Source organism: Callospermophilus lateralis, chromosome 6 (assembly GCF_048772815.1).
Source record: "Callospermophilus lateralis isolate mCalLat2 chromosome 6, mCalLat2.hap1, whole genome shotgun sequence".
NCBI lineage: Eukaryota > Metazoa > Chordata > Mammalia > Rodentia > Sciuridae > Callospermophilus > Callospermophilus lateralis.
This window is the reverse complement of record NC_135310.1, coordinates 64,599,846-64,614,553: the sequence shown is the minus strand read 5'-3', so window position 1 is coordinate 64,614,553 and position 14,708 is coordinate 64,599,846. Positions and strand designations below refer to the sequence as shown.

General features: G+C 33.6%; 1 pseudogene; it reads right to left on the bottom strand.

Annotated features, from left to right (window-relative positions):
* Positions 1-14,708, bottom strand: part of LOC143401223 (heat shock factor protein 2-like) — a 117,172-nt pseudogene that overhangs the window by 88,115 nt on the left and 14,349 nt on the right.

Genomic DNA, 14,708 nt, shown 5'->3' with positions numbered 1-14,708 from the left:
TGAGGAATCACTCACAAAAGATTGGGATATGTGAGGAGAGAGGTCAGGGTATTTGTTCCCTGATGAGTACATGCCTTGGCAGGTGTATTAGTAATAGCTCCAACCTTTCAAAACCAAGCCTTCCACAAGGCAGCCTCCTCTTTATAATTATAGTTCTCATTGGGCTCTTCTGGATCAAAAGGTCACTCTTTGGTAAGTGGTATGCATTCCTACTGACCTTTGTCTACGGATGACTTACTATCCTGACACCCTATACACATATTCATAAGTAATCCATTATTAAAGCTTCTTCATTTAACCATCTGAGTAAAATTCTGTTTCCCATAGGGATTCTGACTGATAAAGTACTTAATACCAAAAATAACCACACAAAGTAGATCCTCAATTTGGTATTCTGAGACTGTGTTTGTTAAATTATTTGATAAATGCATGCTCTTCTTCAAAGAAAATGCTATGCCATGATGTAAGAATTACTCAGATATTACCAGTGTCCACATGGCACAGAAGGCCAGATATCATACATTTTGCATTTGGTTTCTATGGCAATATAAGAATTTAAAAGACTGTAGGAGTAGTGTTGGGATTGTGGCTCAGGGGTAGAATGCTTGCCTAGCATGTGTGAGGTACTGGTTTTAATTCTCAGCACCACATATAAATAAATAAAATAAATATCCATTGACTTTTAAACAATATAAAAAAAAATTTGACTTTAAAGAAAAAGACTGTAGGTGTGACTGTTTATGACTATTCTGGAGAACTTAACCTAAAAAAGAGGAAGTAAAAAAACAAAAAGGATAAGTGGAAGAACTTACTTTAAAAACCAAAGCTTTAGTAGAAAACTATAAACCTCCTATAATGACCTTAAAAGAATCCATTTATACTAATAACTACAGGACAGACATGACTGAGAATTTGCCAAAAATATAATTGTGCCAGTGGTAGAATTGCTACATTTGGTAAACACACAACACTAACAAGGCCCTTTTAATAAAGTCAGAGCATTGGTTGAGAGGTTGCACTGTGAGACTTGTGATGAAGATATCTGGGTTGATTTGAAAGTGTGAACTTTAATTTCCCAAATCAACCCAAGATCATTTTGCATGAAGAAGTAGCCTCTCTTCCCTGTATAAGAAAAATAATCTTAGAGGCTGGAGTTGTGGTTCAGTGGTAGAGCCACAACTCTTGCCTGGTGTGAGGCCCTGGGTTCCATCCTCAGCACCTCATTATAAATACATAAATAAAATAAAATAAAAGATCCATTTACAACTAAAAAAAAATTAAAATAAAAAAATAATCTTTATATGCATAAAGATGCTTCAATGACCTCATTTGGTATTCTGACTCACAAAGAAATACCAGATCTTCTGAAGACCCATCTCCATCAGCTCTCAAGAGAGCTAGATCCCAGCATCCTTCAGGTGGAAAATTACTAAGCCTATTTCCAGAGGAAACAAAGTATGCCTATTAGGATTGAAAAAAATCTTTCAAAATTGCATCATCAGGAACCTGATGAATTGTGTAGGAATGTTTTCTAAAAGAGTTAAACTGGAGTAGATAAAACATATTGGAGAACTGAGCCAAATTTTCCATGGAGATATACTTACCCAGTATTCTGAATTTAGTGTACCATCCAAAACAGTTTTAAGCATCTCTAGTGTGTTCCTTTGTTGGTTACTCAATCCTGGATTCAAAGAAAAGCAATATTTCATGATGTGAAGATGCTAAAACTTCCTTGTTCTTATTCTTATGTGAAAGAAGGTATCCAATGGCTTAGAGAATTGAGAACCTCCAGGTACATTTATTATAGACAACATGTCCATCAGGAATTGCCAGAAAACAGACAATCTCCATCAGGGTAATATAGGAGACAGTATCCTAGAAAAGCTCTATCTATGTTAGCTTTCTTCAGTGAATTAAAAATAAAAGTGAGATGCTAACTTTTTATTAGGATCTCTCATTTTAATGGGAATAATTTTGGAATGGGAAAGGCCATGTGGTAATGCTTAACCTTCAAAGCAAAGGTGGTTGCAATTACCATAATTAGCCAAAGAGATGGATGGCAGTCAATGTTTTGACCTGCAGAAATCTGGTTGTTTAATGACAATTCTACAGAATAAGAGTAGATGGGCAGCTGACAACTATTACTTGGTCTGTGTAATTGGAAAAAATATATGTCAGGTTAACAGAAAAATGACTGGAATCACCAAAGGGAGAGTTCACAATTTGCCTCCCACTCAAGTTTGCAGACCTAGGAATTTCCTGAAGAAGGACTATGCAAGTCAGCCCCTAGGAATAAGTTCATATGGATCTTACAGAATTATTATGAATTACCCAAAACTTTCAATAATTGTAGCAACTATTCCAAATATATTGGAATATATCGACTGGTGAAAATTATCATAGCCTCAGTTTCCTAGCATAGCAACTATTAACATGACAAAATGTTTTTTTCTCAGTCTCTGGAGATGCTATATGAAGGCATTGAATTTGGGGACAAGAAACCATCTCCATTTGAGAAGCAGATTTCTGAAGCATTGTTTTCACTATGGAAAGTTGTTAATGCACGGAGAAAAGATTTATTTCCGTTTTCATTGCAAAATTTTTTTGCCAAGACCCCTGAAAAAGATTAACAAGAGAAAAACTTAAATATTTATTTAATATAGTTTTATTTTTCATGAGCCCCTTCAGAAATTAAGACCCAAAGATAAAGGAAAAGTGATTTTTTATGGACAATTGTACAGAAATACGATTGAAAGCAAAAATGGTATGATCTAATGGTAAGACAACTTGGGGGAAACCTTACGAAGGCCTGCACTTTTGTTGAGATTTTTTTCTATGACCTTCCTCTCTTTCAGGCATAGGAAAGACCACTCTAGATTGAGGTTCTTATGATCTATTTTAGAGAAAGAGCAGAAAATTCTTTTATAAACTGCTTCAGAAGGAAGGGTGGAAGGAAGCCAGACTGGCTTGCCTGGTTCTGCTGTTTTCTCAAATGCCAAAAGCTGTATTTTGGGGTTGTGTGTCCTAAACTCCATCACTAAAATCTATTTATAGACATCTAGCTCGAAATCATACTTATCATTTTCCCTTTTAGGTAGGTCTATCCTACAGACAAACTTGTATAGCTATGCAGAAACCCATCTTCCACCCTGCAGATAAGGATAATACACAAGAGGTTACAAATGCTATGTGAGTCCCTACATAGCCACTGGAATACAGCTGGCGCACCAGTCCAGACTCGTCAAGGTTTCATGAAAGAAGAGATAGAAATAGAGATAGAGATGTGGGGGGGGGCAGGGAGGAGGGGAGGGGGGACAGAGGGAAGGAGAGGAAAAAAGAAGGAGAGGGGTTGAAGAAGGGAGGGGGAGGGAGAGGGGTTGAAGGAGGGAGGAGGGGGGGAGGGGCTGAGAGAGAGAACTTACAAACTATTTAAGCTTTTGTATTTGGGGGTCACCTTTTCCAGCTAAACATTACCTTAACTACTATACTTTGAAAACTGAATGTTGCTGTTGCCCCATCCCCCTTCCCCTTACTGTTCCTAAATTAATTCTTTATAGCTCCTTCAACTTAACTATTAATCAAATAGATACAAACTTAAGCTTCTGCACATCAAAGGAAACAATTAAGAGCATGAAGAGAGAGCCTGCTGAATGGGAAATCTCTGCCAGCTGCTCCTCCAATAGGGGATTAATAATCTGAATATAGGAAGAACTCAAAAAAAAAAAAAAAAAAAACCACCAAAAAACAATCAATTAACAAATGGGCAAAAGAACTAAACAGGTACTTTTCAAAATAAGAAATACAAATGGCTAACAAATATATGAAAAAGATGTTCAACATCTCTAGAAATCAGAAAAATACAAATCAAAACTTCATTGAGATTTCATCTCACTCCAGTCAGAATTTCATCATAAATACAAATAATAATAAATGCTGGTGAAAATGTGGGGAAAAGGTACACTTATGCACTGTTGGTGGGACTTCAAATAACTACAACCACTCCGGAAAGAAGTATGGAGATTTTCAAAGAACTAGCAATAGAACCACCACAAGACCCAGCTATCTTACTCCTTAATATTTCTAAAGAACTAAAATCAGTATACTCTAGTGTTTCAAGCCAAACTTCAATGTTTGTAACAGTGCAATTCACAGTAGTCAAGTTATGAAACCGGCCCAGGTACCTGTCTGCAGATGAATGGATGAAGAAAATGTGGCATCTATATACAATGAAGTCCTATTTAGCCATAAAAAAGAATGAAATTATAGCATTCTCTGGTAAATAGATAAAACTGGAGAACAACACACTAAGTGAAATAAACCATACTCAAAAAGTCAAGGGTTGAATGTTTTCTCTCATATGGGGAAGTTAAAATAAGGGGAAAAAAAGTGAATATGAAGAATACAATAAAAATAGAAGGGAGATCAGTGGAGTAGAGGAAGGGGATAATGGGACAAAAAAAAGAGAGGGGTAAGCACTGGGGACTTAAATGAAGCAAATTATATGCCATGCATGTATGATTATAAAAATGAACCACAATAGTATGTATAACTATAATGTACTTATAAAAATATATAAAGAATGTGATGTTTTCATGTATCACTTTATAAAAAACTAATAATATTCACTGAAAGCGCAAATGTGGAAAGTAGCACTTACTAATTGATGGTGGGATGACAAACTGATACAAGTTCTTTGGAGGAAAATTTGGCATAATTAATAAAAAGTATGAAAGCATAGACTCTTTGATCTAACAATAATATCTCTAGGAAGCCATACTATTTATACACAAAGTTCTGTTTATAAAAACATTCATTGTAGCATTATTTTCAGTAGCAAAAAAACTTAAAGATATTAATAGGAAGAGCATAGATTAGTGTTTGCCTGTATTTTGAAATTCTATACCACAATTAAAATGAGATTGGTCCACATAGAAGAATTGAATAAGTAATATAAAAATGTCCATAATATCACATGAAACAAATAAGTATTGGTATGTAAGGACCCAACATGGCGGCCGGCGAGGAGGCAGCACTTTCAATGCCTCCGCAGTAACGGGATCAGACAAACCCATTAATACACCTACATGCGACCTGCTGAGAAACTTCTAGCAAAATCCCGCTGAAAGGAGACCTGCCGGGAATTACATCAAATAAATTAATAGGAGTAAACAGTAACTCAGCAGTCAAACAGAACAAGAAGCAACATGAGCAGCATGAAAAAGCTAAGAAGAAAAGGAGTACAAACAATGCAGGACAGCCTAAATATTCATGAGGATATAGAGTCATCAGAAAAATGGTCATATAAAGAACTCAAGGAATACCTTAGACAGATGGAATGGAACCATGAGACAGCAAATTCAAGCAGTGAAAGAACACATTGAGAATGAATTACATAAACAGATAAAAGAAGAAGTTAAGCATCTTTATCAGAAGATAGAGATTATAAAAAAGAATCAAACAATAATCTTAGAAATGAAGGAAATTATAAACCAAATTAAAAACTCAAATGAGAGTATCACTAATAGAGTGGAGCAAGTAGAAGCCAGAACGTCAGATAATGAAGACAAAATATATCATCTTGAAAAGAGTCTAGCCAACTCAGATAGGCTGGTTAAAAATCACGAGAGAAACATCCAAGAGATATGTGATAACATAAAAAAACCAAATTTAAGAGTCATTGGGATAGAGGAAGGAATAGAAATTCAAACCAAGGGAATGAGTAACCTGCTACATGAAATAATTACAGAAAACTTTCCAGAAATAAAAAAGGAAACAGATATACAAATTGTAGATGCATACAGGACACCGAGCATACAAAATCACAGTAGACCAATGCCAAGACACATTGTTATGAAGATATCCAATATACAGAACAAAGAGAAAATATTAAAAGCTACAAGAGAAAGGAGGCAGATTACATTCAGGGGTAAACCAATAAGGTTAATAACGGATTTTTCATCACAGACGCTGAAAGCAAGAAGATCCTGGAACAACATATTTCAAACACTGAAAGACAATGGTTGCCAACCAAGAATTCTGTATCCAGCAAAATTAAGCTTCAGGTACGACAACGAAATAAAAATCTTTCATGATAAACAAAAGCTAAAAAAATTTGCAGCCAGAAAACCAGCATTGCAAAGCATCTTGAGCAAAACACTACACGAGGAAGAAATGAAAAACAATAACCAAAGCCAACAGTGGGAAGTACCTCAGTAAAGACAGACGGAGGGGGGGAAGCTAATCATGGAGAAACAAACTAAATTTAAAAAAAAAAAAAAAAAAAAGAGAGAGAGATAAATAATCAAACATGGCTGGAAGTACAAACCATATATCAATAGTAACTCTAAACATTAATGGTTTAAACTCTCCAATAAAGCGACGTAGGCTGGTAACATGGATTAAAAAAACAAATCCAACAATATGCTGCCTCCAGGAGACACATCTGACTGGAAAAGACATACACAGGCTGAAGGTGAAAGGCTGGGAAAAAATATACCATGCACACAGTCCTCGCAAGCAAGCGGGGGTGGCCATCCTCATATCGAATAAAATTGACTTCAAGACTAAGTTAATCCAAAGGGATAAGGAAGGACATTATATACTGTTAAGAGGAACCATTCACCAACAAGATATAACAATTATCAATATTTATGCACCAAATAATGGTGCTGCGACGTTCATAAAACAAATTCTCCTCAAGTTCAAGAATCAAATAGACCACAACACAATAATTATGGGTGACTTCAACACACCTCTCTCACCATTGGACAGATCCTCCAAACAAAGTTGAATAAAGAAACTATAGAACTCAATATCACAATCAATAACCTAGACTTAACTGACATATATAGAATATATCAACCATCATCAAGTGGATATACTTTTTTCTCAGCAGCACATGGATCCTTCTCAAAAATAGACCATATATTATGCCATAGGGCAACCCTCAGTAAATATAAAGGGGTGGAGATAATACCATGCATTTTATCTGATCATAATGGAATGAAACTGGAAATCAATGATAAAAGAAGGAAGGGAAAATCCTATATCACATGGAAAATGAACAATATGTTACTGAATGATCAAGGGGTTACAGAAGACATAAAGGAGGAAATCAAAAAATTCTTAGAGATAAATGAAAATACAGACACAACTTATCGGAATCTATGGGACACAATGAAAGCAGTTTTAAGAGGGAAATTCATCGCCTGGAGGTCATTAGGCAAATCCACTCACCAATACACATATATTTAAATATAAATTTGATGAAAGAATATTAGTGTTCATGAAAAACTGAAATGCAATGTAACTATTATACTAATAATTCTTGTTTAAAAAAAAAAAAAAACCCTACAGATGAAGGTGTATTTTAAGTTAACATTTAATCAAAATTGTGTTTTCTGAAAAATATTAAAGTACATATTAAAATACATGTCTTCTTTTAAATCAGATATTCTTAAAAGGGGTATGCATTAGAGATCCCAATAAAAATGTTTAAAAGACATATTTAAACTAAACACTTAGATTTGAATTCTCCTATATTCAACCTTAATTTGCACAGTGATTAAAAAAATAAATAAAAGAAGAATCTATTTTGACTACAGGCCAAAGGCTGCAATTACTATTTATTTCTGCTCTAAGTTTGCTCCACTAGACCCAGATCCTGTCAGTCACAGACCTATTTTTAGTTCAAGGGCCTTCCAAGTAGGAACAAGCTGAAGCTCTCCCCCATCTTCCCATTAAAAAACCTGCAGCTTAGAGTCCAAGTACTCATAAGTAAAAAATAGCTGCCTTAATTATTTTTATATTTCATCTCTTATTAACAAATGAAAGTTGATATGCAAACATTAAATCAGAAGAACACATTTTAGGTTCAATATAAAATCTAAGAGTCATTTTACAGCATTATATTAATGATTTTATTTTATTATGGTAATCATTATATTATGATTTTATGCAGAAACTAATAATGGCATCCACTGAAAAATCCTTTTGAATTCTTAATTGGGTCAAATTATTTAAAAATTAACTATGCCTATTACAGTAAAAAGTAAGGGGAAAACTCCCACAAAACACAGTAAGACTGTTTTATAATAATAATAATAAAAAGTGCTAAGAAATTGGCTAGTGTATTAATTAAGCTCCCAAGAATAAAGTATCTCAAAATTGTTATGCCAGGTAAAAGCTAATGAGATATTATATGAGAGTATAGAACAACCATCATTATCTATGAGAAATGTTTCTGCTGTTGTTAAAAAGGATATATAACACTTGGCTTAATTTGTTTGTCTTCAAAATTTTACTTTTGTGTACTTAATACATAAAAAACTGAGATCAATTACTAACTACTCAACAGAGGTTTTTTTGTGTTACACACATTACTCATTAAACAAATGCAAATGATAGTCACAAGGAAAAGAGCTTCTTACCTTTCGAATAACTTGTTGCTGCTGTGCATGCTTTGCTCTTAATTCAGACACCTCCTTCCAAAGGGACTCATTCTCACTAGTATAATTTAAAAAAAAATAAAATAAATAAAAAAGATTTAGTCAGAAAACCAAACCCCAGTATCTTTAATTAAGAATACTAGAGAATTAAAAAACACAAACCTAGAGAACTTAACTATGTTTGTTTTCACTATGATATGTATTTTTATGAGACCAGAAAGCTGGTTCAATAATACAGGAATGACAACTATCTCAACACAACTCCAGAATCATTCCTTCTTAAATGTATTATCTGCTATTCATGGCAAAATATAAAAAAAAAAAAAAAAAAAAAAACAACTTAAAACACACTTCTATATCCATATAGTAGCAAGCAATTTACTCCTTTTGATAATGTGGTTCATTACTTTTTTTAATGTTCATCACTTAAATGAAGTTAGACTTTGTGAATCACCTTAGGAAACAAAAGTGACATTTACTGAACACTTGATGTGCTTCAGGCACTATGCTAAACATTTCAATTAAGCATTAAATTTCTCTAAAATCAGCCAAGTAAAGAATAATGGTCTTGAAAGATTAGGACACTGAGGTACAGAGAATTTGTGGGAACCTGCCCAGTGTCACACAGATAATTCTATAACTGTTAAAGCCAAACTAAAGTGAGACTCTCAAACTACTTTGATAACTTCTCAAACAAGCATATGCAAACCACTGCTTTATTTTTTTAAAAGATGGATTATTCAACAATGTCAAACCAATAACTTGCCCAATACTAAGATTCTTTTCCTTTGCTGTTTCTTAATTGAAATTGCACTGTCATTAGCAGAGTGGAAATGGTGAGAAGATATAAAAGATAATCTACCAATTAAATAATTTTCAACTTTTGTTAATCTCCACAAAAGCTATTTTTCCCAGTCTGAATTATTACAAAAAGAAATGTGGATTTAAATACAGAAGTATATGAAAAGGAGATTTTCTTTAATACTTACTTAATGAATAACTGCTATATTTTTTCAGACGCACCTTTAAAGATGCTATTATCTGCCTACTAAAGGAGGAGATCATTGCCTCTAACACTTACAGGATGATCTGGGGATCTATTTCCTTAAGAGCTAAACTGAGATTCAAAGAATTAGGTCAAAATACAGCCAACAGACACATCCTCAATGATTAAATAAAATATGCAAAATGGAGAAATTTATATTTATTCAAAAAAAGAACCAAAGCCCAAGGTTACTATTAAAATATAGTTAGGAATATGCAAATCAGTCCATATCTGAAATGGGTGAAGAATACATCAAGGAACTACTCTCAAGCCCTTGGAAATTATGAAAGGGAAAAATCTCAGCTGCTTATTAAGAGTAGTAAAATACCTCTCTCTCTCTCTACATATATATAAACTTATTACTTTGGTAAGTTAGGAAAACCTATCAAGTAATGTCATAAAACAAAACAAAGCATCTTTTTGAAGAAAAAGGTTTAAATAACATTCTCCCACACCTATGCAGAACAAATATCAAGTAGGGCAAATCTCTTGGGTTCTTTTATTCCCTACTTTTTGTGTCCTACTTTTTCCTAATAGAACTCAAGGAAGAATTTTAGAGGAGGGGGAAAAAAAAAAAAAAGAAAGGATGAGTAATACATAAGATTTTTTGTGTGTGCCCTCTTTTGTTTGTGAACACCAAAGTAGAAATGTATTTCCTACACTAAAGACTTATTGTTTCTTCAGTAATATTTATCAACTTGTTTTGATGTTCTTAGGTTCATATGTGATGCTGACCATCACAATTAAAACATATTATTAAAGTTAAGTATATGACTACAAATCAAAAGTAACAAGAACCAATGCACCAGACAACTCCCACACCCAACACATTAGTATTATATTTGGAAGAATGGTTTACCTTTTTAATTCTGAAAGTCTGGACTCAATTGTTTCCTGTTTTATTTGAACCTTCTAAGCACTACTTATAATTTTTGTTAAATCTTCCTGGCGAATTTTATTTTCTTCTGGTTTTGAAGATGAAACCTTCCAAAAAGCAAATTTAGAAAATCAAAAATACACTGCATACCCATGATTATAATTCAAAGCTTCCCTATTATAAGAATTTTTTGTGATCTACTCAAAGGGAGATTTTGTTTAAAAGCCCAGGGTGGAATTCTAGGAAAAGAATACACTTCACAGCTCATCAAGAGAGAAAGCAAGAAAGAATCATTAAAAAAAAAAAAAAAAAAAAAAAAAAATTTCTTTAAGTTTCCGTGAGCAGTAACATCTTAGAGTTTTTTCTTTTCCTTCTGCCAAATTCCCTGTAATTTTCTCAAGCCTTTTTATTACCACATTCCACTTTTAATTAAATTTATACAGTAATGGCTACATGGCAGGTCATTTTCTTTCATGGTTTACAGCCCTTTTATGGATTTAGTAAAAATATCTTATTTCAGTAAAAGATATTCATTCAAAAATGTAATAATTAATGCCTACCATGTACAAAGGACTTATTCTGTACAATGGATATATATCAGTAAACAACAAAAAAAGTCCTACAGTGAGGACTTTTTTTCAGTCAACACAGGAATGAACCTTCCTATTATAATAATGACTCTTCATCCTCAATCAGAATGTTGTAAGCATTTTCCTTTCATCAAGAAAATGAAGAATGAGCTCTCACTACAGATGAACACAGGGAAAGGTGGAGGATAGAATATTTAATTAAAGTTTTATTGGTCTGATTCATTCAAACAAAGAACACCTGTGTATTTTCTGTACATTCTGCATTACAATAGCTAAAATTGCTCATTGGTCAACCATACATGTCAAAATCTTTGCTAAACAATGTTAACAACAACTCACCTTCCTTTTAATGTTCTCCAACAAGTCATCCTGGCCTTGTTTGAAGTAAGGATGCTGAAATTCAACAGGACCATCTCTTTCCTGCTTTACTATTCCAGAGTCAATATGTACTACTTTACGGAAACCATCTGAAAAAAATTGAAAATTTACTCACACTGGAATTAGACAACAGTCAAAAAGTCACAATGCTTGTGTGGAATTTTCCTTTATCATCTTAATGAGAAAAAAATGGTTTAATCAGTAATTGGTTAGCAGAACAAATAAACTGCTGTCCATACTTACACATATTTAGTTGCCTTACAAAGCTTGCCATGTTTTTGTGCTTGAAGTATTTTGGAAGAATTTCTTTTGCAAATTTTTGTTCATCCAAGACCAGAAAACTTTGACCATTCTAAAGAAAACCAGAAAAGGTCAATTAGTTAAGGTTCTCCGGCACACTCATATATATGAATCCCAAACCTGTCCTGACCAGTCCTTCCATGATACCTTCAAATGAAAATTCTATTCCTGATAATGGCAACAACAACAACAACAAATTGCATTAAGTGCCAAACTGCAATTAAATTTTTTGATATCTACCTGACACCAAATACTGCATTATATCATTAGCATTTCCATTAAATAAGAAAAATAGACCATTTCTGCTATCTTGTATAACAATAAAATAAATAAGATAAATTAAAAGGAAACACATTTTATCAGTATCTGTAGTAGACACTACAAATCAACTGCAAAACTCTAAGCTATATGTTTACTACATTAACACTGAAAGTTAACAGTGGCCAGGTGAGGGGGCCCAAGCCTGTAATCCCAGAGGGTAGGAAGGTTGAGGGAGGAGGATCTAATAAATATCCACAATACAGACAAAACTCCTACAATTCAACAACAAAAATCAAACAACCTAATTAAAACAAAACAAAACAAAGGACTGTAGTAGACCTTTCTCCAAAGAACATTTACAAATATAGTCAATAAGCACATGAAAAGGCACTCAATATCACTAATCATTAGAAATAAAATCAAAACCACAATGAGATACCTACTACTTCGTAGCCATTTAAGATACTCATGAACAAAAAACAAAAAATAAGTATTGATGAAGATGTGGAGAAATTTGAACTCGTGTGAATTGCCAATGGAATATAAAAGTGTGGCTGCTATGGAAAGAGTATAGTAGTTCCTCAAAAAATTAAAACAATCACTATAATATCCAGCAATTCCTGTTATAGATATGTACTTAAAAGAAGAAAAAGAAGCATAAACTTTGAAGCTCACAATAGCATTATTTATAATAGCCAAAAGGTAGAAACAACCAAAATGTCCAATAGCTGAATAGATAAACAAAATGTAGTATATACAATGAAATATTCAGTCTTAAAAAGTTAGTCATGACACATGCTGCAACATGGATGAACCTTAAAGACATTACGATAAATGAAATAAGATAGTCACAAGAGTATAAATACTATGCAATTCCACTTACATGAAATATCTAGAAAAGTCAATTTCATAAAAACAAAGTGGAATGGTGATGGTTAGGAGCGGCAAAAAGAGTTGGACATTACTATTTTGTGGGCATGGAGTTTAGTGTGGAAAGAAGAAAAACATTCTGAAGGTAGAAGGCAATAAATGTTACCTAACAATGTGAATGCATTTAATGCCACCAAAGTATATCTTAAAAATGGCAAAAACAGTTTTATGCCATTTACATTTTGCTACAATTAAAAAAACAAGTGGGAACATCGATGATTTGGAAATCAAATACTGAGCTTTTCAATAAAGGTGCTAGACAACTGAATATGTAGGAAATAGTGAAACCAGATCCCTCAAACCACACACAGAAATCAATCCCACCTGAATTCAAGACATGAAATGCAAATCTTTAAAACTTTTGTATTTCATGTGAAATGCAAAACCTTTAAAACAACCTGCAACTGCAACAGAACAAAAATATACCAGTAACAATAGAACAATGTTAAGAATCTAAAAAAGTTTTAAAAATATACAAGACCTAAAATACACACAAGTATATACATACACAGAACCTTTAATATTAAAATAAAGAGGACAAATGTGTTGTAAAGCTATTAATTCTCCCTAAATTAACCAATACGTCAAATTCTCTCTTAATTAAAAAAAAAAAAAAAAAAAAAAAGATTTTTAAAGTAAAGATGAAGCGGTGCTATTACAAGATACTTAAAAGTTTATTTGTAAAAAGAAACAAAAAGCCAGGCGCGGTGGTACACACCTGTAATCCCAGTAGCTCAGGAGGCTAAGACAGGAGGATCACGAGTTCGAAGCCAGCCTCAGCAAAAGTTAGGCACTAAGCAACTCAATTTCTCTAAATAAAAAATACAAATTAGGGCTGGGGTGTGGTTCAGTACCTGAGTTAGATTCCTGGTACTCACACCCAAAAAAGAAAGAAAAAGCATGAACCACAAAAAATTGATAAACTATACTAAAATTAAGGAGCGACACTCCTTAATAAGCCACAAACCGGGAGAAAATGAAGGCAACACATATAACCAAAACATGAATATAAAGTATAGGGAATTCCTGCAAATAACAAAAGTAAAAACAAATAGAAAAATGTACAAAACAAACATGTCACAGAAAACATATGGCTAACTAAACATGAAAAGATTTTAGAACTTACTAGTAATTGGGGAAATATAAAAATCTCACTGAGAAAACATTTTATATCCTACTGCCCGCAGCCAGCTCGGGCAGCTAAACTAGAGGTCGCTCCAGTGAATTTCCTAAGGTATCAAATAAAACACAGAAACACAATTTACCTTTAAATTCAAGCCCCAGGAATTAAAGCTCCTCTGCCCTCAGCCTCAAGCTCCCCAAATGGGAGAGCTAGGAATGTCACAAGAGGCTGGCGAGAGGGAGCTAGCACGTTCCGGAGTGGTCTTTTATTGGGGGGGACTCTGGTTCTTAGAAATTTCCATCCAAAAAAGGTCAAGAGGGCCAGGGTTACAAGGACAGATAAGATAACTAGATCCCTAAGGATGTAGGAAGGCATGCCCAAGCATGAAGACACACTTGGCGGCATTTTTACTACTCTCAAGATAGGGGCCACCATCTACAGTCACTTGAAACTGGTCAAATCACTGAAAGTGACTGACACGGCCTCAACCAATCAGGAGAGGAAAACTGGTCACATGACATGGCAGCCACCCACAATATCCATTAGTTGTTAAAAATTAAGAATGATAATATACAGTTTGAGGAAGAAAATTAACTGAGAAATTCAAGCACAGCTAATAATAGGAGTAAATAGATCTGATCTCTTTGAGAAACAACATGCACTATCTTAAAATATTCATGTTCTAATTCCAAGCAATTAATTCATATATAGACATACCTTACAGACACCTGATATAAAAATATCAGTAACAGCACGT